The sequence below is a fragment of the Meriones unguiculatus genome, chromosome 8 (genome assembly GCF_030254825.1).
Source record: "Meriones unguiculatus strain TT.TT164.6M chromosome 8, Bangor_MerUng_6.1, whole genome shotgun sequence".
NCBI classification, from domain to species: Eukaryota; Metazoa; Chordata; class Mammalia; order Rodentia; family Muridae; genus Meriones; species Meriones unguiculatus.
In genome coordinates this window covers 86,198,342-86,220,765 of record NC_083356.1, presented here as the reverse complement: position 1 = coordinate 86,220,765, position 22,424 = coordinate 86,198,342, and the positions used below count along the sequence as shown (strand labels likewise).

Here is a 22,424-nt window from a genome sequence, read left to right as displayed (position 1 = left end):
CCAGATCTTACTGTTTCCCACTTCTTTCCTAAGATTCCCTGTACTCTGCCCAAAGGTTGGCCATAAGTCTCAGCATCTACATTGATAGTCTGCAGGGCAGAGCTTTTCAGAGGTCCTCTGTGTCAGGCTCCTGACTTGTTCCCTCTTTTCTCCTTCTTCTGATGTCCAGCCTCTTTGCCTTTCTGGATAGGAATTGAGCGTTTTAGCAAAAGTCCTTCCTCTTGATTAGTTTCTTTAGGTGTACAGTTTTAGTAGGTTTATCCTATATTATATGTCTATATGAGTGAGTATATACCATCTACACGATGGAATATTACTCAACAATAAAAAACAAGGAAATCATGAAATTTGCAGGTAAATGGTGGGATCTGGAAAAGATCATCCTGGGTGAGCTATCCCAGAAGCAGAAAGATGCACACAGTATTTGAATTTTGAAAAAGAGAATATAACACTGAAAACCTCTTCCATTTTCCATTTTATATAGTGGCTACATAGCAGATATGGATGGGAATTGAAACTACATGTTTTAGAACTCCAATTCTAGACAACCAACATTAAGAGGTTTATTTACATCCACTCATGTTTTTCATGTGTTTTCTAACATGCATTTGCCAGTCTGGGCATAGGAGGTTTCAGACCCTATGAATGTAGGTGGTCAATGTAAGAGTTTCATCATAGAAACCCGTTGGGAAGAGTAAAATAGTCAGGAAAAGATCACATTAGGCCATTCCTTATCTTAAAATGTTCCCGAGTTGGGTATTTCCCATATCTTGAGACAAAAGTTGCATAGGGGAGTGAAAAAATTCAGATCTATTTCAGAAGTCTTAGTTTCAAAGTATCATTAATATTAGATACAGGGAAAATTGCCCTGAACAAAAGTTAATTCCTATTTAACAGTGAAAATTAACATTGTGAAGCATAGGTTTGGTCCTCTTTCTGAAAGGTATCAATGACACTTCAATTTTTATAAAAAAAAATAGTTGACTCAATGAATACGGCTAATAAATTTGGATGAATTTTTCTGTTTTAAAATGATTAAGGGAAATAAACATTTGAGATAGGATGAATTTGGAATTTTGTGGGAAAACAGGTCCTGGTAGCTCAGTGGAGATGCTTAATAAACTTTAAGCATAGTCATGCTACACACTTTTTTTTCCCATTAATGGCCTTGTATTACTATAACCTAGTGGGTATACATACATTCCTATATAACCTGTGCATACGTTTCTCAGATTTAATGTCTGCATCACCCTCCCTCAAAAAAGATTTCTGGAATGAAGCATTGTCCATGTCTGCAGCATCTTTCCTGCAAGAAATCCTAAATAACAAGAGGATAGACTTTTTTCATGAAATAATTTACTTAGAAATAGATATGAAACAGATTTCTAGAAATACGGACTTACTTAAACTACAGTAAAATTCTTTCACGGCATTAAATGATTTTAATTGCTTGTTTTATGCAGCTATTGGGAAATAGTTGAGGTATTTAAAATCCAGAGACAGAGAAACAAAAGTCTCCTCTAGTAGCTGTGATCTGCAGTGTGCATGACTTTCACTGGGCATTGTGTCTGAAGTGTAATATCAAGGCGTTAGCCCCCCAAAAGTGCCTTTTAGAAAAGCAGATAAAATGACTTCTTGGTAGCAATAATTAGAAACATAATATTTTATTTAAAATATACTTAGATACCAAATTTCCATCACACAGAAATATTTAGCAGTTCAGAAGAAAATGTTTGGCATTTTGTCCAATGGAGTACCATTAAAAATATATATATATTTTAAAGCAACCAATGCCCATCCAAAAACAAGGTACCGTGTACGTAGTCTATATGTTTTACAGTTGAGGGGGAACAGGAAAAGGAAGCTTTCAAATATTCCTTCAGAGATGGACTAGATGAGGAAAAAGTAACAATCAAGAAAGTAAAATGTAGTTCAGAACATGAAAAAAATGTCCAAGCAAAATATAGTGTGGCGGTACGAGAGAGAAGTGGGTTGCAAGAATGAGTGAGACATAAACCACACCGCTAACACTTCGCTCGGAGACAGCAAACGCGACTACAGGAGGAAGGTTATAGATCTGGAGCTGATAAAAGTGATGGCGGAATAGTGGTGTTAGAATTCGAGAGGTACCGGCATCAGAACTGACTTCAGTAGAGACACTCGAGGAAGGAAAATCAGCCGCGAGGCTGGGACAGAATTTTCAACATGAATTGATCAAGACTGAGGGAGTTGCAGTCACCAAACCAAGAAAGCACAGATCATCTCTAAAGTGTCACCAACAAAATAAAACAAAATAAAATAAAGAAAAGAAAAGAAAAAATAAAATAAAATAAAATAAAATAAAAGCATGGTGTTATGAGAGAGTCATAGATTAAGGATTCAATCAAATCTCTATTTGGTTGTTTATTAACTGTATGACATATATTTATGACATAATCCCTTCACAGCCTTTATTTCTTCATCTATAAAAGATGTCTACCAAACAAAGTTGTTCTGAGAAACAAATAGAAAATGCAAAAAAAGAAATACGTAATATTTTTTATTGTGATAAAGCAATTAACTAATGAAAGGTAGGGTTTTGTAATTTTGCAAGTTGGCTAAAAGCATCCTGGCTTATTCTATTTGCTGATCTTACCAGGCAAACTCCAGGGAAGAACCGGTGGGACACATTACAAGACACCTTCATAAAAACTTGCAAAAACACGGGTCATTTTCTGTTCTGTTTTTGTTGTTATTGTTGTTGTTATTTCTTTTCAAAAATACATCATGGAGAAGGAAGTCAAAATAGGACAAACCAAAGAGATGGAATTTAATAAACATCTGGATACTGAAAATGAAGAAATGTTAATTTCTAATATTATTTTCCCAAGTTTTCTTACCTGGTGCTTATGTACTTCTAATGAAGATCTTGATGCACCTGGGTTAGTTTTTCTAATATTTTTTTATATCCATGTAATCATGAGTCTACACATACAGAAGATAGCCTAATAGGAGAGCCAAAATAAAGCATATCATTTCTGTTGTAAAGCTCTTATCTCCATTTAAGGGTAGACCCTTAAGGATTCTTCAACAACCCAAAGTACAGACACTTGCTTTTACTTTAAAGTTTCTCTCTCTCTCTCTCTCTCTCTCTCTCTCTCTCTCTCTCTCTCTCTCTCTCTGTGTGTGTGTGTGTGTGTGTGTGTGTGTGTGTATTAAGGCCTTGTTCATATTTTAGAAATCTATCCATGATCTTTTTCCAAAGTGAAAAATACTCACTTGAATAATTCATTTTGTCTCTTACAAAACTGGACTTTGATTCACACTCCTCAAGAAATGATTGTTCTATAGGACAGTGCTTTAAGCTTGCTTATTTTCAGGTATCTCTGAAATGTTTTAATTGCATTTTATGTCCTTGGGTTTTTATGTATACATTTAATTATGGGGTTTGGTAAATAACAATATAATAGGTATCCCTTTTCCAAACACCGTATAAAGGAAGTAACATAGAAGGTTCACTCCTGCATCAGGCTTTTGACACAAGTGCTTTGAGAAGCATTTGTATTGTTTCGGAAAGCCATGATTTGTCCCAGCCACCTTTTCTTTACTGTACAATGGTTTTGTTTTTCTTTTTGGTATGGATATGCTATATTCGTACTTTTGAGCAACATATTAAAGTTTGAATAAAGTATTAAAATATTCACTCAGTTTCATGAAGACATACTTTCATTTAATTTAATAAAAGCCTCCAGTGGTAACTGCTATAACAAGCACACATTTAACCTTACAAAATAAACTCAGAATGAGAACACTAGAAATGTGTACAAGCTAAAACTGCTCCCTCTTTCAACAGTTGCTGTCACAAAAAATAATGCATATACACTATACATTATACATATGACAATACTATCACTATTTATATGACAAATGATTAATATCCAGAATATATAAAGAACTCAAAAAAGAAAGAGAGAGAGAAAGAAAGAGAGAGAGAGAAAGAAAGAAAGAGAGAAAGAAAGAAAGAGAGAGAGAAAGAAAGAGAGAGAAAGAGAGAGAGAGAGAGAAAGAAAGAAAGAAAGAAAGAAAGAAAGAAAGAAAGAAAGAAAGGACCCAAAGAGACAAAGAAAACAAACGATTGAATTAAAAAAAAATGTCTGGAACCTGAACATAGAATTTTCAAAGGAAAAAATTGCTTTGAAATATCTCAAAAACTAGAGATGATGAATAAAAACAATTTTTATATTTCACCATACCCTAGTTAGAATGGCAAAGAGCAACAAAATGATCAATAACAAGTGCTGGATAATGTGTGAGGGAAAAGGAACACTTGTTCCCTAGGATTGCCACTAGGGAAATCAGTGTGGAAAATGATCAAAAAGAGCTAAAAATAAATCTACCTTATGAAGTAGCTATACCACTCCCTGGCATATGCCCAAAGGACCCAACATCCTACTCCACAGAGACTTGCTCAGCCATGTTCATTACAGCTAGGAAATGAGAAATACAAATGTCCTTCAATTGATGAATGGATAATGAAAATGGAGTCCATATACACTATGGAATACTATTCATCTGTAAAGAAAAACTGAAACCACGACCTTTTCAGAGATGTCATTTGAACCAGAAAAGAACATATTGAGTGAGGTAATACACAACCAGAAAGACAGTGTCATGTATTTCCTCTCATCTGAGGGTCCTAGCTCCAAATCTTCAGATGTGAGCATACATGCTGGACTAACTGCAGAAACCAGGAAAGTAAGAAATGACCATTACCTGGGGAAGAGTTTGGGAGAAATAGGGAGAAGACTAGCACGGTACAAGTGATCTGGTAGAAAAATGGGGTAAACGGGAAACTCTAATTAGGGAGGGAAAGGGAGAAAAATACTAAAGAAGGAGAGATGTCTAGAAAAGTAAGGATGTCTAGAAAAGTCATTAAAAGTCATAGTATTAACTACTCACCTAAAAAATAAAAAAAAAAACTATTATACACATAAGTATACAAATGTGTATTTATAATTTATTAATTAAATTTCCCATCTGGGCTTATGACCCTTGCTCCAAGAGCCCAAGATCATCTAACAAAAAAACCCAATAACTGACATGAAAAGCCCTGTCTTGAGTTGTTGCTTAGTGTTCTCTAAGAAACTCCCCCTCCCCAAAAAATTGCAGCCTGCTGTTATTGCCTTTGGTTGCCATGCAGATTGAAGGTAAGTCCCTATTTGTTTTACTTTCTTAAATTAATTAATCTACATCCCAATCATAGCTCCTCCCTCCTTTTCTCCCAGTCCCATTATCCATCCCTCTTTCTCCTCTCAACCTGTCCCATTACTTAGAAAAGGGGACCTACACACACACACACACACACACACACACACACACACACACACACCAACCCCCCTCAGCTCATCAAGTCGCATCAGGACTGAGTGCATCCTCTCGCCCTGTTGTCTGGCAAGGCAGCCCCACCAAGAGGAAGTGATCAAAATACAGGCAATAGAGTCCATGTTAGAGACAGCTAACATGGACTCTTCCTAGGACACCCAAATGAAGCAAGAGCTGCCCATTGGCTACGTCTGTGTAGGGGGCGTGCTTCCAAAGACACAATATATAATACACTTTAGACACAGGGTGCAGAGTCCTCTGAATTGGAACCGACCTGAATGTCTCCTCCTTCAGGACTAGGTTTCATGGCACCAAAAGGGACCATGCAAACTTCCAAAGGTGAAAAGTAACCAACATTCCCACCAAGCTAGGATGCCTATGAACCACAAAAAATGACCATCACAGCACAATAATCCAAAGGATACAGTAGTGACATGCTTACCGTAGTAATACCCAACAGCTCTCTAGTTGTTGTTTGTTCATTTGTTTGTTTTGCTTCATGACTTGTCTGTTGGAGAGAGTAGAGTATTGAAGTCTCCCACTATCTATGTGAGTAGGTCAATGTTTGGTTTAAGTTTTAGTAATGTTTCTTTTACAAATGTCAGTGTCCTTGTGTTTGAGACACAGATGTTTAAGAATTGAAACATCATCTAGGTGGATTTTTTCTTTGATAAGAATGAAGTGTCTTTCTGTGTCTTTTAATTAATTTTGGTTTGAAATCTGTTTTGTTAGATATTAGAATGGCTATACAAGCTTGTTGGAATATCTTTTTTCAGTCCTTTACTCTGAGGTAATATCTATCTTTGATGTTGAGATGTGTTTCTTGGTTGTAGCAGAAGATGAATCCTGTTTAGCCATCCATTCTGTTAGTCCTTGTCTTTTTATTAGGGACATTGCATAGAGAATACCTAGGCCCCTGCTCAGATGTAGCCCATAGACAGCTCAGTCTTTATATGAATTCCCTAGTAAGAGGAGAAGAGACAGTCTCTGACATGCTCTAGGTTGCCTGCTCTTTGATCTCTTCTCCCTGGTGCGGTGACCTAGCCACTCCACAGAAGAAGGGGATCCAGACAGTCCTGATGGAATGCTATAGGCTAGGGTAGTACAGTAATGGAGGACTTCCCCTATCAGTGGACTAGGGGAGAGGGATAGAGAAGGAAGAGATGAGGTAGGGGGCTATAACTGGGATACAGAGTGAATAAATAATAATAATATGTACAAAAAAAGAAGTCATGTATAATTCTAATAGGTCTGCCATCATATGTAACTTTACATTTTCCCTTGCAGCTTTTAATATTCTTTCTTTGTTTCATATGTTTTGTGCCTTAATTATTACTTGGAGAGGGAAATTTCTTTTCTGGTCCATTCTATTTAGTGTTTTTTGTTGTTGTTGTTGTTGTTGTTTTTTAAGTTGTTAAATTAATTTATTTTTATTGATTACAGTTTATTCACTTTGTATTCCAGCTATAATCCCCTCCCTCATCCCCACCCAATCCTATTTTCCTTCCTTCATCTCTTCCCATGCCCCACCCCAAGTCCACTGATAGGGGAGGTCCACCCTTCCTTACCTCTGAACCTAGCATATCAGGTCTCATCAGGACAGGCTGTGTTGTCTTACTCTGTGGCCTATGTAGTGTTCTATAAGCGTCTTGTACCTTTATAGGCCTGTCCTTCATTAGGTTAGGAAATTTTTCTATTATTATTTTGTTAAAAAAATATTTTCTCTGACTAAAACGCTCAATCCCCATCCTGAAAGGCAAAGAGGATGGACATCAGAAGAAGAAGAAAGCAGGAAACAACCTAGGAACCTGCCACAGAGGGCCTCTGAAAGGCTCTGCCCTGCAGTCTATCAAAGCAGATGATGAGACTTTATGACCAACTGTTGGGCAGAATGCATGGAATCTTACGTAAGAAGTGGGAAATAGTAAGATATGGAGAGGACAGGAACCCCACAAGGAGAGCAACAGAACTAGAAGATTTGAAACACAAGGGTCTTCCCAGAGACCCATACTCCAACCAAGTACCAAGCATGGAGATAACCTAGAACCCCTGTGCAGATGTAATCCATGGCAATTTAGTGTGTAAGTGGGCTACATAGTAATGGGAAGAGGGACTGCCTCTGACACAATCTGATAGGCCTGTTCTTTGATCACCTCCCCCTGAGGGGAGAGCAGCCTTACCAGGCCACAGTAGAGGACAATGCAGCCACTCCTGATGTGATCTGATAGACTAAGATCAGAAGGAAGGAGAGGAGGACCTCCTCTATCAGTGGACTTGGGGAGGGGCATGCATGAAGAAGGGGGAGGGAGGGTGGGACCGGAAGGGGAGGAGGGAGGGCTTATGGGGGGATACAAAGTGAATAAAGTGTAAAAAATAATAATAATAAATATATACATATATATATATATAATATTTTCTGAGTCTTTGAACTGTGATTTGTCTCCTTCTACTCCTATTATGCTAAGGTTTAGTCTTTTCCCAGTGTCCCAGATTTCCTGGATATTTTGTGTCCAGAATTTTTTAGATTTAACATTTTCTTTGACCTATATATCTACATCTTCTATTGTATCTTCAACACCTGACATTCTTTTTCCATCTCTTGTATGGTGAAGCTTGCCTCTCTAGTTCTGTTCACTAACGTAGACTTTTCATATGCAGAATTCCCTAATTTATGTTTTCTTTAATGTTTCTATTTCCATTTTGAAGTCTTGAACGGTATTATTTGTTTCCTTCAAAGAAAATTTTTTAGCTTTCTTTAAGGAATTTATTCATTTCCTATTTAAGGATCTCTATCATCTTCATAAAGTTGGCTTTAAGGTCCTTGTCTTGTATTTCAGCTGTGCTGGGAAATTCAGGACTTGTTGCATGTAGTATGCCATATTGCCTTGTCTTTGTTGATTGTGTTCTTATGCCAGGTGTCTAGGCACCTAGGTTTGGGGTGATTATAAGACAAGTTGCCAATTTCTGAGTTTGTCTTTGTTGGATGAGTGTTTGGTTCCTTGGTATCTGTTCCCTCTCTGGTCTTCTGGTTGGTGAGGCCTATGATTGAGCAGGGGCTCTTCATCCAAGTTGGGAACTAGGACAGGGTGACAAGGGCAGATTAGGAATGGGGGGGGGCACCAAAAGAGTGGATGAGGGCCATGGGCAGGCAACCTGCCTGGAGTTCCGAGCAGTGGGTCTCTGCCCCAGTTCTGTTTCATTTGTTTCAATTCTAGGTTCTTTTGTTTTGTTTTTGCAAGGCTAAGGATTTAATTTGGGGCTTTGTGAATGCTTGGTAATCATTTTGTCACTAAAGTTTATCCCTGTTCTTATTTTTATCTTTTATTTTAAGACAGGGTCTTCCTAAAGTTGCCAAGCCTGGATTTGACCTCACTCCGTGACAATTTTGAGAGTTTTTCCTTTTGATTTTTAAGTATGTGTGATGTGTATATGCATGCCTGCATGCACAGGGTGTGAAAACCCATCGTTGGCTGAGCATATGGTGGTCTAGGAATCATTTTTCCTCACTCTTCCACTTTGTATTTGCTGTGAATGTGTCTCCCAGTCAAAGCCAAGGATCCCAAGATGACAGTCTCCGTCTCACTAGCCATCTTGCTCTGGGATGTTCAGCCCCTTCTTCCAAGGCTGGAATTACAGAAAGGCCACTGTGCTAACTCAAAGTTGTTTTTTGTTGTTGTTGTTGTTGTTTTGTTTTGTTTTGTTTTGTTTTGTTTTGGAGTTCTAAAATCTGAACTCTCATCTTCAGGCTTGACCAGCAAGCACTTAACAACTAATCTATCTCTTCATCCCAATTTTGTCATTTCTATATACGGAAAATATTTTTTTTCATTTTCATGAAGTTAAATCTGTCCACCATTCCATTTAAAGTTTTTTTTAAGAAAGACATTTATATCTACAGAATAAACCACTTATTTTATATATTCCTTCAAGTGTTCACATATTAATTATTTGTTATTTATTCTTTTCCTCCCTGGGACTTATTTCCTATGTGACAAAAATGGGATTTGATAAATTAATCTTTCTCTAAAACCGATAGCTGAAAATGAGTGAGTGTTAGTCTGAGAATCCTTCCTACTTATCTCCCTAGGCCAAGAGAAGCATATGGTATGGTAGGTGATGTCCATAGCCATAATGTATGCTATAGTCATTAACATCCTCCTCATTTAAGATACAGTTGCCCCCAGTGTCATTACTAAAATATGGGGCAATGGAATTTTTTATTTAAATGGTGCATTTTAAATTTAAACACATCTAATGTATGTTTAAATTGGTTTAATTAAATAAACCACTGAAAAAATCAAGACTTTTAAGTACAAACAGTCTCTTGGTCTTTCCAAATAACTTTTCTAGCTCTCAAGGGTTTCCAAGTAGACGTGGTTGTTTGGACAAGGTGATTGCTTATGCATTCTCATGGGTTTAGCATAGACTGTGCTCCTACTATCTGTGACCTAAATACGGTTGATTCAATTATTTAAAAGCATAACACTTTTTTGCATAGATATGCATAGATATAGCCTTAACTTAGCAAAGGCACAAACAATTGAACAAACTCTTTTGGCTTTATTACTCCTGTCAAAATTCTACACAAAGAGTAAAGAAAAAAAAGAGAAAGAAAAAACATGAACATAAAACTTTTTTTTCAAAGTTTCAAACTAATAATAAATTTTAGTGCAAAGGTTGACTTCTATACCAAATGTGGGAGTTTTCATAGCCTGGAGCCCTAAATCCCCAGGGCTACAGAAATCCCAAATACAGCATGTTTTCTATAATTAGCATTTTCTATTTCTAAACCTGTTAAGTTTCTGCTCTAATAAAAATATAGATTCAGAAAAACTAGTTCCTAAGATAAGGTGGTTTTCATGGGCCAGAATATTTCGAACTCCAAATCCAGGTTAGGGATTTTTAAAATATCAAATCTATGATCAACTTATCCTAATTTTTATCAAAATGAAATACTTGCTGAAGAAAGGAATTGACTGAGAGATAGACTGGAATTTCACTTTTGTCACTTCCATCTTAATCAAACAAAACAACATCCATGTGGCTTACGGAGGCACAAATAAAACATGTTCAAAATTTTAGCTGACTTCTTAATGACTAGATTTTTTTATATATTATATAATGTTAACATTTAAACCGTAAATCTACCTTCCGTGTTAGAGCCTTGGCATCAAGAAACTCAGCAGAATTTCAGAGTTCCTGTTCTGAGAATGTCTTTTGCTAAAAGACCACCAAGTGACCGAGTAAATCATTTGAGAACACCAGCTGTGGGGCTTCAGATCTAGCTACCTTTACGTTCGTTCAGATTCCTCCAGAGCAGAGAGGACATTAAAAATTAAGCCATATTTCATGTGAAGATACTACAAGATGGCTTTTTATGTTAAATCGTATTTGATGAAAGTACGTTATCTTTAGGACATTTGAATTAAATAATAAACTGTATGTGAAATGCAATCTGTTCCTTTCCTACAGACTCCGTGACATCACCAGAACGCATCAGGCGTTTTCCTGAACACTTATTTTCCGTGCTTGCTTCAGAAAACAACAGTTCTTCACCAAGCCAAATGCTCATATTTGGCTTTTAAATTGTGTCTATAATCAGGTCATCAGTGGGAACTATGACAGTGAAAGTAAAATTGGGTTATGGTGCATTTTAAGTGGTTAATTTAAGTGTTTTCTGGTGGGCTAATGATACCTTTTAGACAAAAAAAATTCATTTTCACCGTGCTTTTTTTTTTGAAGTAAACAAATTCTGATCACCTGCATAACATCTGAGGGTAACGACATTGTTAAATCACTTCTAAATGCCCCAGTTCAGATTCCCCTGTCACATGCAAGCTGAAACGCTCGAACTAAATTGAAGAGACTCTAATAACTTTAAATCACTGTGTCCTGCACATGCTCACAACCAGTCACTTCCAAATTTGAACGCATATAAAAATTTGAAGAGCTTCAATTATTTTAAATAGCCATGTGCAGTGGAGACAGAGATTTAAAATTGTTGTAGTGCCTGGCATTTTTTAAGTACTTCAGCCTGGATGTGAGTCAAGCGGCAGCATCCTCTCCGGATACACTGGGTTAGCTTGATGCATCAGAGGTAGCAATACATACCCAAAAAAAACAAGATCGGCTTTTTTTTTTTTAAATCACACAATTTGAAAAATGGGCATCTTATAAAATAAAACAGGTAAGCACACTGTTCCCATCCATTTCCAGACAGGAAAGTGAACACTGTGGCTATCACTCGGACAGGCCAGAGGAGAAAGATGAAAATAGTATTTTGAAAGCGGAAGGGGGGGAAGGTTTTCAAAGCAGGCAGATTCGTGCCCTCCCACAAAGCAGTGCTGACAGCCGGGACATTTCCCTGCAAGGCTTTCCCTTGCTTCCACTGTCCTAGCCAAGCCGACTTCCTTGTCCCTTCATGGAGGAGCGATTGTACTGCCTCGTGTTTCACCAACACTCTGAAGCCACTCTTTCTATATTCCCTTTGTTGAAATGAGTCTCCTGTGGGAGAGGGTGAGCACTCTGACATTTTACATAGCTCAGAGTTCACGGTCAACATACAAACCCTTAAAGAGCTTGAAAACTGTAACCGCACAATCGGGCTTTTTAGACATGGCCTTTCTTCAGCATTTCCCATCTTGTCATCCAAGCAAAAAGTTCTGCTCTCCTTTGCCGCCTTGGGGTGTCCGCGTACTCTAGGCTTGGCACTGCCCAGGGAGCTGGACACTCTTCATAATTTTGTGTCAGTGAAAACATAATGTCCTATAGTTGGTAAGGGAGAAAGGGTAAAGGGAAAAAAAAATGAAAGCAAAGAGCCTGAAGGCACTAGAATAATTAAGCCAATACAGTGACAGCTGTGGCAGGTCCTGGGCAGAACCAGCTCCACTGAGCTGAATTAATGACATCAACATCCCAGTATCTCCATTAACACTTGATCATTAATTATTACCCTCTGACAGTAAGAGCCCAAACCTTGTTAGGAGTGCCGTGTTATTAATCTACCTTACCTGCCCTCCACGCTGACTCCTCAGTGCAGTGCAGTCCTGTTTTGTTTTGTTTTTAAAACTTCATCTCTTGCTTAGTTTATACCTGGGTAAACAGGGATGGCCACCAGATCATAAACTCTGCTTCGAGTCACTAGCTTTCACGGTCTTTCATCTAAGGCCGGGGGCAGGGAGTACCTGGACATGCTGCACTGGTTTTTCTTCATCCAGTTTAGAAGGGTCAAGAGACACAATTTACCTGAAGAAGTGTAGGAGGAAGCAAAGATGTAAATTATTTACCACTGTCCACATATCTGCCCTTATGGGGACAAGAACCTTCAGATTTCCTGAGAGTCTCATCCTTGGAACTCAAGGAAACTGGGCATGTATCTTTTCAATTCTAAAAGCTGTTCACTTAAATTGCTTCCAGGAGCCAGTCAGATTGCTCGGTTGTTAACGATGCTCGCTGGGACAGCTGTAGGACCTACATTCAATCCCTCCCCTCCCTGCATCCAACTCACAGTGGAAGAAGAGGGTCTCAGAAGGCATCCTTGAACCTCCATGCTCAGTCTGTCACTCAATGACATAAATATACACACACATACCTCACACACACACACACACACACACACATCTTCATCATCGTCATCCATCCACAAAACACACAGACATAACTGTCGTCGTCATCATCAATAACTAAGTTTTAAACTCCCCAAAAATGTAGAAATGTGTATTGCACCAAATATTTCCTTCGTCAAATTCTGACCACCCTAAAGAAAAGACACATTCTTTCTGCTTTCCAGGAAAGATTAGTTGGATTTTTGTCCTATAAAAATTAAGTATCTGCCACACATTTTCACCAGAATATTTCTGGTAAAATTTCAGCCCGTAAACATTAAGTCACACTTCTGAACATTTAGTATACCGAGGGAAGAAGAAAGTGGCACACCACAAATGGCTATGGAATTCCAGGAGGTTTGGGGAGTTAACAAATCAAATAGCCTGTTAATAGGAGCAATACCAAGATCTGCGCTTACAGCATGGCATGAGTGTATTTTACTCCCAGAAAATAAAATTGGGGAAGGCACACCCAAGCCATGGGTTAGGTCCTTGCTTCACAACAGCAGACAGTAGAGGCCTGGAGTGATAATGAACCTTTACCAAAGACTTCCCTGAAGCCCAGCGTATTAATTTACTAATTGTTCTTTTCCTGCTAAAGATATGCTCTGGAGTTCAGTTCCTCATCATAAACATAGACACAGTATAACTTAATAGAGTATCTGCTCCAGCTAATGGCGCTGGAATGCACTGAGAAGACTCCCAGAGCCCCTAGAGTAGATAACATGCTTCCCAGCCTGTATCAAGAATCTATGTAGAAAGAAACAGTGGCATGAGCAGACCATGTTCCTGTCCGTTCTATCTTCCATAAGGCAGAACAGATTCTAAGGAGCAGTTGTAAGCCTACTACCTAACATGACTGCAAGAAAAAGTAAGTCCAAATTAATATACCGCCACTCACTGACAGCATTGCACTTAATTACACCAGGAGGACTAAATGTTTGCTTTCCCATTCACGATCCTAGCCCTAAACACAGCTCTGCTCTCTTGTTTGTGTTTACAGTACCATGTGTGTCGTTCCTACAAAAGATCCTCATGGGTCCTTTGGTTTGTGAATGTGGTTCAGCGAGTCCCCTCCTTGGGATCGTCACGTGGGAATGACCATTACTTGGAAATGACAACAGCATGTAGAATAAAGCCATTGATTAATGCCAGTACTTGGTTCCCAAAATAATAAAATTGTAAAATACAGGCCAGGGCAGGGAGGGAGGTGATTCTATGAGCCCTAATTCTCTCATTTAGGGAAAAAGAAAAACCTAGAAAAAAATAAATAAACAGCACAACTTCTTGAAAATATAAAGCTGAGACCCATGTTGAGTGATGTAAATTTGCATAGCTGATCAAGAGAAGTGACTGTAGATGGAAGGAAGATATAAGGTCCTACCGAAGTAGCATTTCATAAACATTCAGCAAAGCAATGAGAGTCTTTGACGTTCTAGGAGGTTCTGTGCAGAAAAAGGAAGAGGAGAAGGAAAAAGAGGAAGGGGAGGAAGAGGAGGAGGAGAAGGAGGAGGACAAGAAAGCTTCCTATCTATGCACCATTTTCTGTGTTCTTCAGAAGAATGACCATTTGTGCGTCAGTCTTTCTCATCAAGAAACGGAGTAGCTCTACTCTTCAGCTTTCTACTCCATACTGGGAATCACTTCATTTTAGTAATGTGTTGATGCCCTGATGGCCCAAAATGCCCCACTCCTCCCCACACAGGTATGTTTTGTCTCACAGACTCAGAGATGTTCCCTTGTTTTTAACAACTTTCATAGAACTTTTTTTCAAGCTTCCTTTGGGACAGCATCCTAAAAGCTGTCAATGCAGCAATTTATCATTTTTATTTTTTACCCCATTTAGTTTGTTTCTGTAATAGTAACATTGTATTGGTTTAGACTATTCTATCAAACTTCCATCACTTGTTTATCAGTACTTTTTATGACCACCACAAAACTTCTGTCTGTCATTTAAACATTCCCAGAGAGTCTCTGTTCTCTAAAGCACCCACAGTCACTCAATTTCACATCAGAATCGTTAGTTGTAAGTACCAGTTTTCAACAATATTCCAAATATATACAACCACCTCATGTTTGAAAATACTTAGCAAAAAGGAAATTAGTGAACCCAGACCATTACTGAGAAATTTTGGTGATACTCACAACAAAAGTAAGTCCTTTCTACACAGGCAATCCTTGAAGAAAAGGCTACTAAACTAACCACCATCCCTTTACATTTTTATTAAATATTTTCCTGAGTTTTCTTCATCTTGGGACACCCTCACAATGATTCTTTGAAGAATTAAAATCTCGCATTTTGATTACCTCTTTTTAACATTTACCAGGGATCACAGAGAAGATATTGTTTGACATTGAATTTCTGTTAACCATGTCCTCCACTGGAGCATAGCTGTACACATTGTTTCCGAGCTAACATAATGGGGAATATTTTCAAAGAAGGCTGTGTTTCAGGCCAGATGGTTTATCTGCTGAAACAATTCTCCCAGTAGAGAAATAGTGGCTGCACAGTTGCAGTAGTGTTCATAAGCCTAGTGCAGTAGATTCATTTGGCACCCACATTTTGGAGTCAAACAAAAGTACGGTTTGTGTGAATCTCGGACTCAGATATTCATGAGTGAAAAGGAGCTCTCTGAGCGGTGCGTTGTGAATTATTGTAAAGACTGTGATGTGTTTACATCACAAACACAATACAAAAATAGGATAGAATTTTCAAGCATGTATTAATAGTTTCACATACACAGTGCAGAGGGCCACTGTTGTTAGGATAATTGCCTCAGAGGTTATCATGGACTGGCTCAAGAAAAGCCAAATTGCCACCACTAGTGTGGAAAGCAAACGTATTACCAAAATTCTGGCCTACTGTATCTACTAAAACCTGAAGTAAAAAAGGTTAAGTATGTATGATCTCTTGGGCAGAAGTAAACCACGGTCTCAGAAGGACGGAGAAGGACAATAAATGCTTAGCAATGCCGCCGTAGATCTCCTCCCACCTTTCCGAATAGCTCTCAGTCTTTTGATTCATCAGAGTTCCTTAAGGGGCACCGTGGCGGCTCTCTGGGTTGGCTTCTCTACCCCACAGTGGTCTTCAGATGTTTTGTGATGCATGTTGGGAATCTCGCCCTTTGTCACAGTCACCGACCACACTTTAAAAATAAAACAGAAGAGTTCGAGGAGTCCAACAGGGGTTGTCATGCCCTGGAATGTCACAAGCATGTAGAGGGATGGGAAAATCCCTGAGATTCCAGAGACTTAAAAAATAGCACATGGGAGGTTCTAAATAAAGACATTCTTGGGTATGTCGGGGAAGTTGGCACCAGTCTTGCAGGTTTCTCCCTCAGGGACTATTTTTGTTTGAGTTAGCCAGTAGGCAAGTGCCAGAATAGACACGCATGGATGTGCCCTTCTGTGCCTAAAGAACCTAGTGAATGTTGGCGGCATTTACTTGGAAAATAAGATACTTTTAGCAATTATGATTTTCCACTAATTTATCTTTATACACATGTATCTACATATGTACATAGGATATATGGTATATCTCATTTGTTTTATTTTTAACAAACTCTGCCACCTACTTCAAAACTTTAGGAAGAGAAACGACATGGACTTTTTAAATTCTGAATCCACAGAGTGAGATTTAATTTAAAATTACACTTTAACACTTACAAACACAATTTCTACTCCATAACCACCATAACATCAGAGAGGGAAAAAAATACATAAAGCTCGGCATTCTAAAATTAACAGGTTATTTAGAAGACCTGAGACCTCTCTAAAAACATACATATCAGTGCTTACGCAGGGTAGGCGACATCCAGATGAGAAAACTGCCATCCAAATTCATGAGTCTATAGAATCCACACAAATGATGGAGACAGGTGCCAAGATGAAAAAAATCCTTATGTCACTATTTCCAAGATGAAAATATTTATGTCACTCTTACCTGTGGGTAATTGGATAGAAACATAGACAGCCACTAACTGCCTGTATCTCACATTGATCCAGAGATCCTGAAGCCTGGCCTTTTTGAGTTCCTGCACACCACATCTTGATCTTTCAGAGCAAAGATTTGCTGAGTTGACATTCCGTGCAGCCATTTAATATGCTCAAACTAACGGAAGTATGGGTTTTTAAAGTGGCTTATCTGGGGGCTGGTTCTCACTTTACTGCTTTGCTTTGTATCCTTTTATGAATGTCCTCAACTAACAGCAGATAGTTCATGGGACATTGTAACAACAGACTCCCGATTACATTCATGAGAGAACTTTCATGAACAGTTTGTAAACAATCTAATACTACATATCTTAAGACAAAGAAAAATCCTTATGGACAGATAACTAATTCAGAAATTTTTTCTGAGTAATTAATATCAGATATCTATAAGCACAACGTCCTAAATACCAGGAGAACTGCTGAATGCTTCAGTATTCCATTGAAATGGTTTCCTCATTTGCATTTGACTATTACATCATTTCAAATTATTTCACCAAGAAGAAACCAGGATGTATATTTTTCCTACTTTTTGGTAGATAGTATCACAAAAATAAAACTATACATATGAAGTCAATGAACAAAGGTGAAAGGCTCTTTGAAAGCCAGGTTTGGCCATTTAAATATGTGTAGTGTCATAAGTAAACTGAGCATATCTAGTAAGTGAACAAATGCAGCCATTCTCAAGGTTATGCTTAAGTGATGCTAATAGTTTGCATAGCAACAAGGTGGAGTACAATTAAGGTTTATAAATATTAAATGCAAATGAAGATGGGAAAACTAGTGTCTTGGTAAATCAGTGCACTTGAAATATGATTTTCTTGGGGGAAAATGTAACATGTTCAAAACAGAAAAACTGAAGTTCTTCAGAAATATTGTATAGCATTAAAGAATATTCAGAAATTGTGGTACATTTACACAATGGAGTATTACTCTGCAATGAAAAATAAGGAAATCATGAAATTTGCAGGTAAATGGTGGGACCTGGAAAGGATCATCCTGAGTGAGCTGTCCCAGAAGCAGAAAAACACACATGGTATATACTCATTCATATAGACATATAACATAGGATAAATCTACTAAAATCTGTACAACTAAAGAAACTAATCAAGAGAGAGGACCCTGACTAAAATGCTCAATCCCCATCCCGAAAGGCAAAGAGGATGGACATCAGAAGAAGAAAACAGGAAACAACCTAGGAACCTGCCACAGAGGGCCTCTGAAAGGCTCTGCCCTGCAGACTATCAAAGCAGACACTGAGACTTATGGCCAACTGTTGGGCAGAGTTCATGGAATCGTATGAAAGAAGTGGGAAATAGTAAGATCTGGAGAGGACAGGAACTCCACAAGGAGAGCAACAGAACCAGAAAATTTGAACACAGGGGTCTTTCCTGAGACTCATACTCCAACCAAGTACCTGTCATGGAGATAACCTAGAACCCCTGAACAGATGTAGCCCATGGCAGTTTAGTGTCCAAGTGGGTTACATAGTAATGGTAAGAAGGACTGCCTCTGGCATAATATGATTGGCCTGTTCTGTGATCACCTCCCCCTGAGGGGGGAGCAGCCTTACCAGGCCACAGAAGACGACAGTGCAGCCACTCCTGATGTGATCTGATAGACTAAGATCAGAAGGAAGGAGAGGAGGACCTCCACTATCAGTGGACTTGGGGAGGAGCATGAGTGAAGAAGGGAAAGGAAGGATGGAACCATAAAAAGAGGAGAGAGGGGCTTATGGAGGGATACAAAGTGAATAAAGTGTAATTAATAAAAAATAAAAAGTATGCAATTAAAAAAAAGAGAATATTTAGAAAACCATGTTAACTGATGAGCGTGGGAAATGAGTCCTAAATATTGCCATTGGGGTAGCTGTAGGGGTCCAGGGTAAGGTTTTTCTTCAGTGTGTATGTATGTGTACATGTATGCATGTGTGTGTGCATGCCCACACACGTGTATTCATGTGCATGGGCACTGTGAAATGAACCCAGAATTTCGTGCTTGCTAGGCAATAACTCTACACTCAAGATCACCTCCAGTGCCTACCTGAAAATATATTTTTTTCACTCAAAACTGTGAGGCATTTATCACAACTTAGCCTTTTAGAAGGGAAATCAGGGACAAAATAAAGACAGAAAACAAGAGTGAAAGAACAAGGGCAGACATGAGATGGAGGAAGGCAAAGGCAGGAATGAGCCAGCTCAATACCTAAGCTTTATTGTTGGAGCGATTGGGGTGTTTTTGGATGGAATGTGCTGCCTGTATTCCTAATGTACTCTGTGAGAACCTCCCAATAAAAGAAACCAAATTTTATCTCGTCTATTATGCTGATGGTACTCCTCCTATAACACACTTTCAGAAACAGTGTGGCTTCCAGCAGGGCTGCCTGAGGCTGCACAGGTCTGCCAGGGTCTTCCTGGTCAGGGATGCTTACACTCTCATTTAGCCCTTCCTGCTCCCGCCAAGCGTGCAGCAGCCACAGACCAGGGCCACGGTTTTACATATGTGCTAAAGTTTCCAGGTGGCCTGCTTGTGTTATGATTGTGCCTGGCCTCAAAATAAAAACAAATTGACAATCCCTCACCTCTCCCAAGCCAGTGCCAGATTTTAAATAAAATGTCTAGTGGTGATTTATTGCCAATGCAAACTGCCAGACTGGCATCCTGTCCACTCACCAAGCAGACGAATCAGTAAAAGCTATGTCAGCCTCGCCAGTTGCCCCAAGTATGCTCTAGGAGCATCCCAAATATCTTCTCTATTCTGTTACCAGCTCACATATTCATGAGCAATAGGAAATAGGATCCTCCCGATGACCTTAATGGCCTAATGGAGTGATCACTCTGCCCTTAGGGACATCCAAGTACCATCTGCACTCTTTTTCCTTAGATAACACCCTGGCTTGCACACCCACCAAGCAGAGAAGCAAAACCAGAAGAAGCTCTTTCCTCCAACTAACCTCAGGTCAGGGATGGGCTTCCTATCACTTCCCCAGGGAGCAAACACCTGCCTGGTGATTCACAAGAGACGCTTCTCTTCCTTGTTCTTCGTCGTAAATAACAGCACCCTTTGGTAAAAGTGTGTATCCTTTAGTGTTGATTTAGGCCACCCTTGATTTCATTCATCTCTATTACTCGCCGGCAATCTGATCTCTGTCTGCCTCGATACAGTGCATTTGAGGCTTGTACTGGCCTGGTCCTTCTTTTTCTCCAGGGCTGGCCGGGTGCAGAAGATGGCCACATCTAACATATCTAAACAGAAAAGCCAAAACTCTGAGGTCATCAGTTGCTGTTTCTATAAGATTACAGACAACCTGGGCTACCACACGAACCTTCTTCCCATCTTATGTAAGCTGTCTGAAGTGCATACTTACCAAGGCAGTGAGAAGAGCTCTCCCATGGCTCATCTCCATGCCTCTATGTCACTTGTACAGAAACCTCAGAACCGTCTATATTTCATCAGCCATTGTCTTCATGTATTATTTAATAACCTGTTTAACAGAAAGCCTAATTACAAACATTTGTTATAGAACTCACCTCTAGAAGTGTATAAGAATGGGGCTAAATTGTTTGCTACCTAAAGTTTTAATGAGAATATAATACCTTCAGCCCATATGCTTCAAGAACGTTATCCTTAATTATGTAACAGGGGTATTTTACTGATATCTGTTAACTGCTAGAGCAGCTGTGGTTTTCTGCTATTTTGCACAGCTCAGGAGGAGCAGTGAGTTCAGTTTCCCCTTTTTGGGGGTTGCAAAATCCGTGCCCCAAACAGGTGTGTGCAATCACGAACCACAGTGATGCACCCAAACTGCTGCCTTTCTAAAAATTCCACCAGCCGGTGACACGCTGCTCAAGGTTGCACAACCTTGTTTTCCACCGGTTATTTCGATGATTCATCCCCCCATGGGGAGGTGAACTTCAGCCATTATTTCTTCGCTCCTGTTTCTGATAATTAGAGGAATCACTTCCTCATTTGATGATCACCCTGTTCTCACTCTTACTCCCTCCCTCTGTCTTTCTTTAAAATTAATTCTGACCTTTTGGGAGGTGTTGTTCTCTTCTTCAAAGAACAGAAGAGGTAAAGGGCTCTCTCCTTTTCTCTCTTTCTCCCTTTCTCTGTCTCTGTCTCTCCCTTTCTTTCTCTCTCTCATACACACAAACACAGAGAGAGACAGAGAGTCAGAACTCATCAGAACTCTTAAGTTGTCAATCCAATGCGTTAAATCTGCCTGTACAACAAGGAAATCATTCATTAAAAGTATCAGTACTCAAACCCAATAAGCCTGCACTATCCATTTCCAACCAGTGACCTTGCAAAGCTCTCCACTGTGTTCAGGGAACTTGATGGCTTTGCCATCTGAACCTCCTTCATATTATTCAAATGTGCAAATCACTCTCTTTAACAGAAGAGTTAGATTTTCATAAATATAAACTGTTTATTCAAACCCAAGTCTGCTGACAAGAGGCTCAAGTCTTCCTAGAAATAAAAACAAGGTGATTAATAAATGACAAAATTTAGGTCTGTAAGGAATGACAAATATATCGATGAAAAGAAAATTGCAAAGCAGGAGATGTAAAACATTTTCAGCACAGACAAATAACACTGGGCAGTAGAGTCAGCTTAGACAAGCCAACATTCTTTCATAAATTTGCTTGCAAAAGTTAGACAGTATAATTTTACCTTCCCATCTTGATTTTTCAGGAAAATGGGGAACTCCAATGAACTTGTTCTTTTTCTTGCTGAACAACAGTTTACAATTTAATAATGAGACATTGTAGGAACTGTTTTCTTAATGATGCCTAAATAGACACAAATGTACATCAACCCATTTCACATTTCTCTAAATATTTTTATAATGGTAAAGGGGTATTCACAATAACAGTAAAAACTGTGGAGTCCTGATAACCCAAACATGAAGTGTTATTTTAACCACATACTGTCACCTTGAGTGGGTGACGGGAACTCTAAGAAATCCAGCTTTCTCATCTGGTAAGTGTGGAAATAATATAAGCCTCATGCAGTGTGTAGGTGAGATAGTGTTTAAAAATACCTCAGTTGGAACACCTGATGCATAACAGATGACTGAAGCTTTTCTGGCGTGTTCTTTTACGTGTGCATTTTCACCTGGAAAGGGTACCCCTATCATGTTACCAGCACCCAGCACAGAATGGAGCTCATGGTAAGCATAAACAGGTGTTTATTGAATTGAGCTAAATACAGTCTCCTGAACATATAGAAAACTTTTAAATTGGTAATGGAAAATTGAAGATTTCTCAATGAATATATTGTGAAATTAGTTCAGGGACAAGTATGGTTTGATTTAATTCATAGTGTACCCATAACTTCCTACTAACAATAACAACAAAAAGTCATTATACATTTCAAAGTGAATGATGTCATTTTTTACTCTTTTTTTTTTTCTCTTTTGTATTTTAAGAGATATTTGCTATTAATGTGAAATCATTCCTCTGG

General features: G+C 38.8%; 2 long non-coding RNA genes across 2 annotated transcripts; both read right to left on the bottom strand.

The window, feature by feature from the left end:
- Nucleotides 1-1,804: 1,804 nt before the first annotated feature.
- LOC132655894 (uncharacterized) lies at nucleotides 1,805-16,899 on the bottom strand. Its single transcript, XR_009593843.1, has 7 exons — nucleotides 16,764-16,899; nucleotides 15,959-16,111; nucleotides 12,546-12,606; nucleotides 12,372-12,453; nucleotides 5,804-5,869; nucleotides 2,880-2,984; nucleotides 1,805-2,749 (listed from the first exon to the last, which is right to left on the bottom strand). It is a non-coding gene; the product is annotated as an uncharacterized LOC132655894 (long non-coding RNA).
- A 3,015-nt stretch (nucleotides 16,900-19,914) lies between these two features.
- On the bottom strand, nucleotides 19,915-21,861 carry LOC132656032 (uncharacterized). The gene is made up of 3 exons (XR_009593989.1): nucleotides 20,989-21,861; nucleotides 20,323-20,439; nucleotides 19,915-20,200 (listed from the first exon to the last, which is right to left on the bottom strand). It is a non-coding gene; the product is annotated as an uncharacterized LOC132656032 (long non-coding RNA).
- Nucleotides 21,862-22,424: the final 563 nt, after the last annotated feature.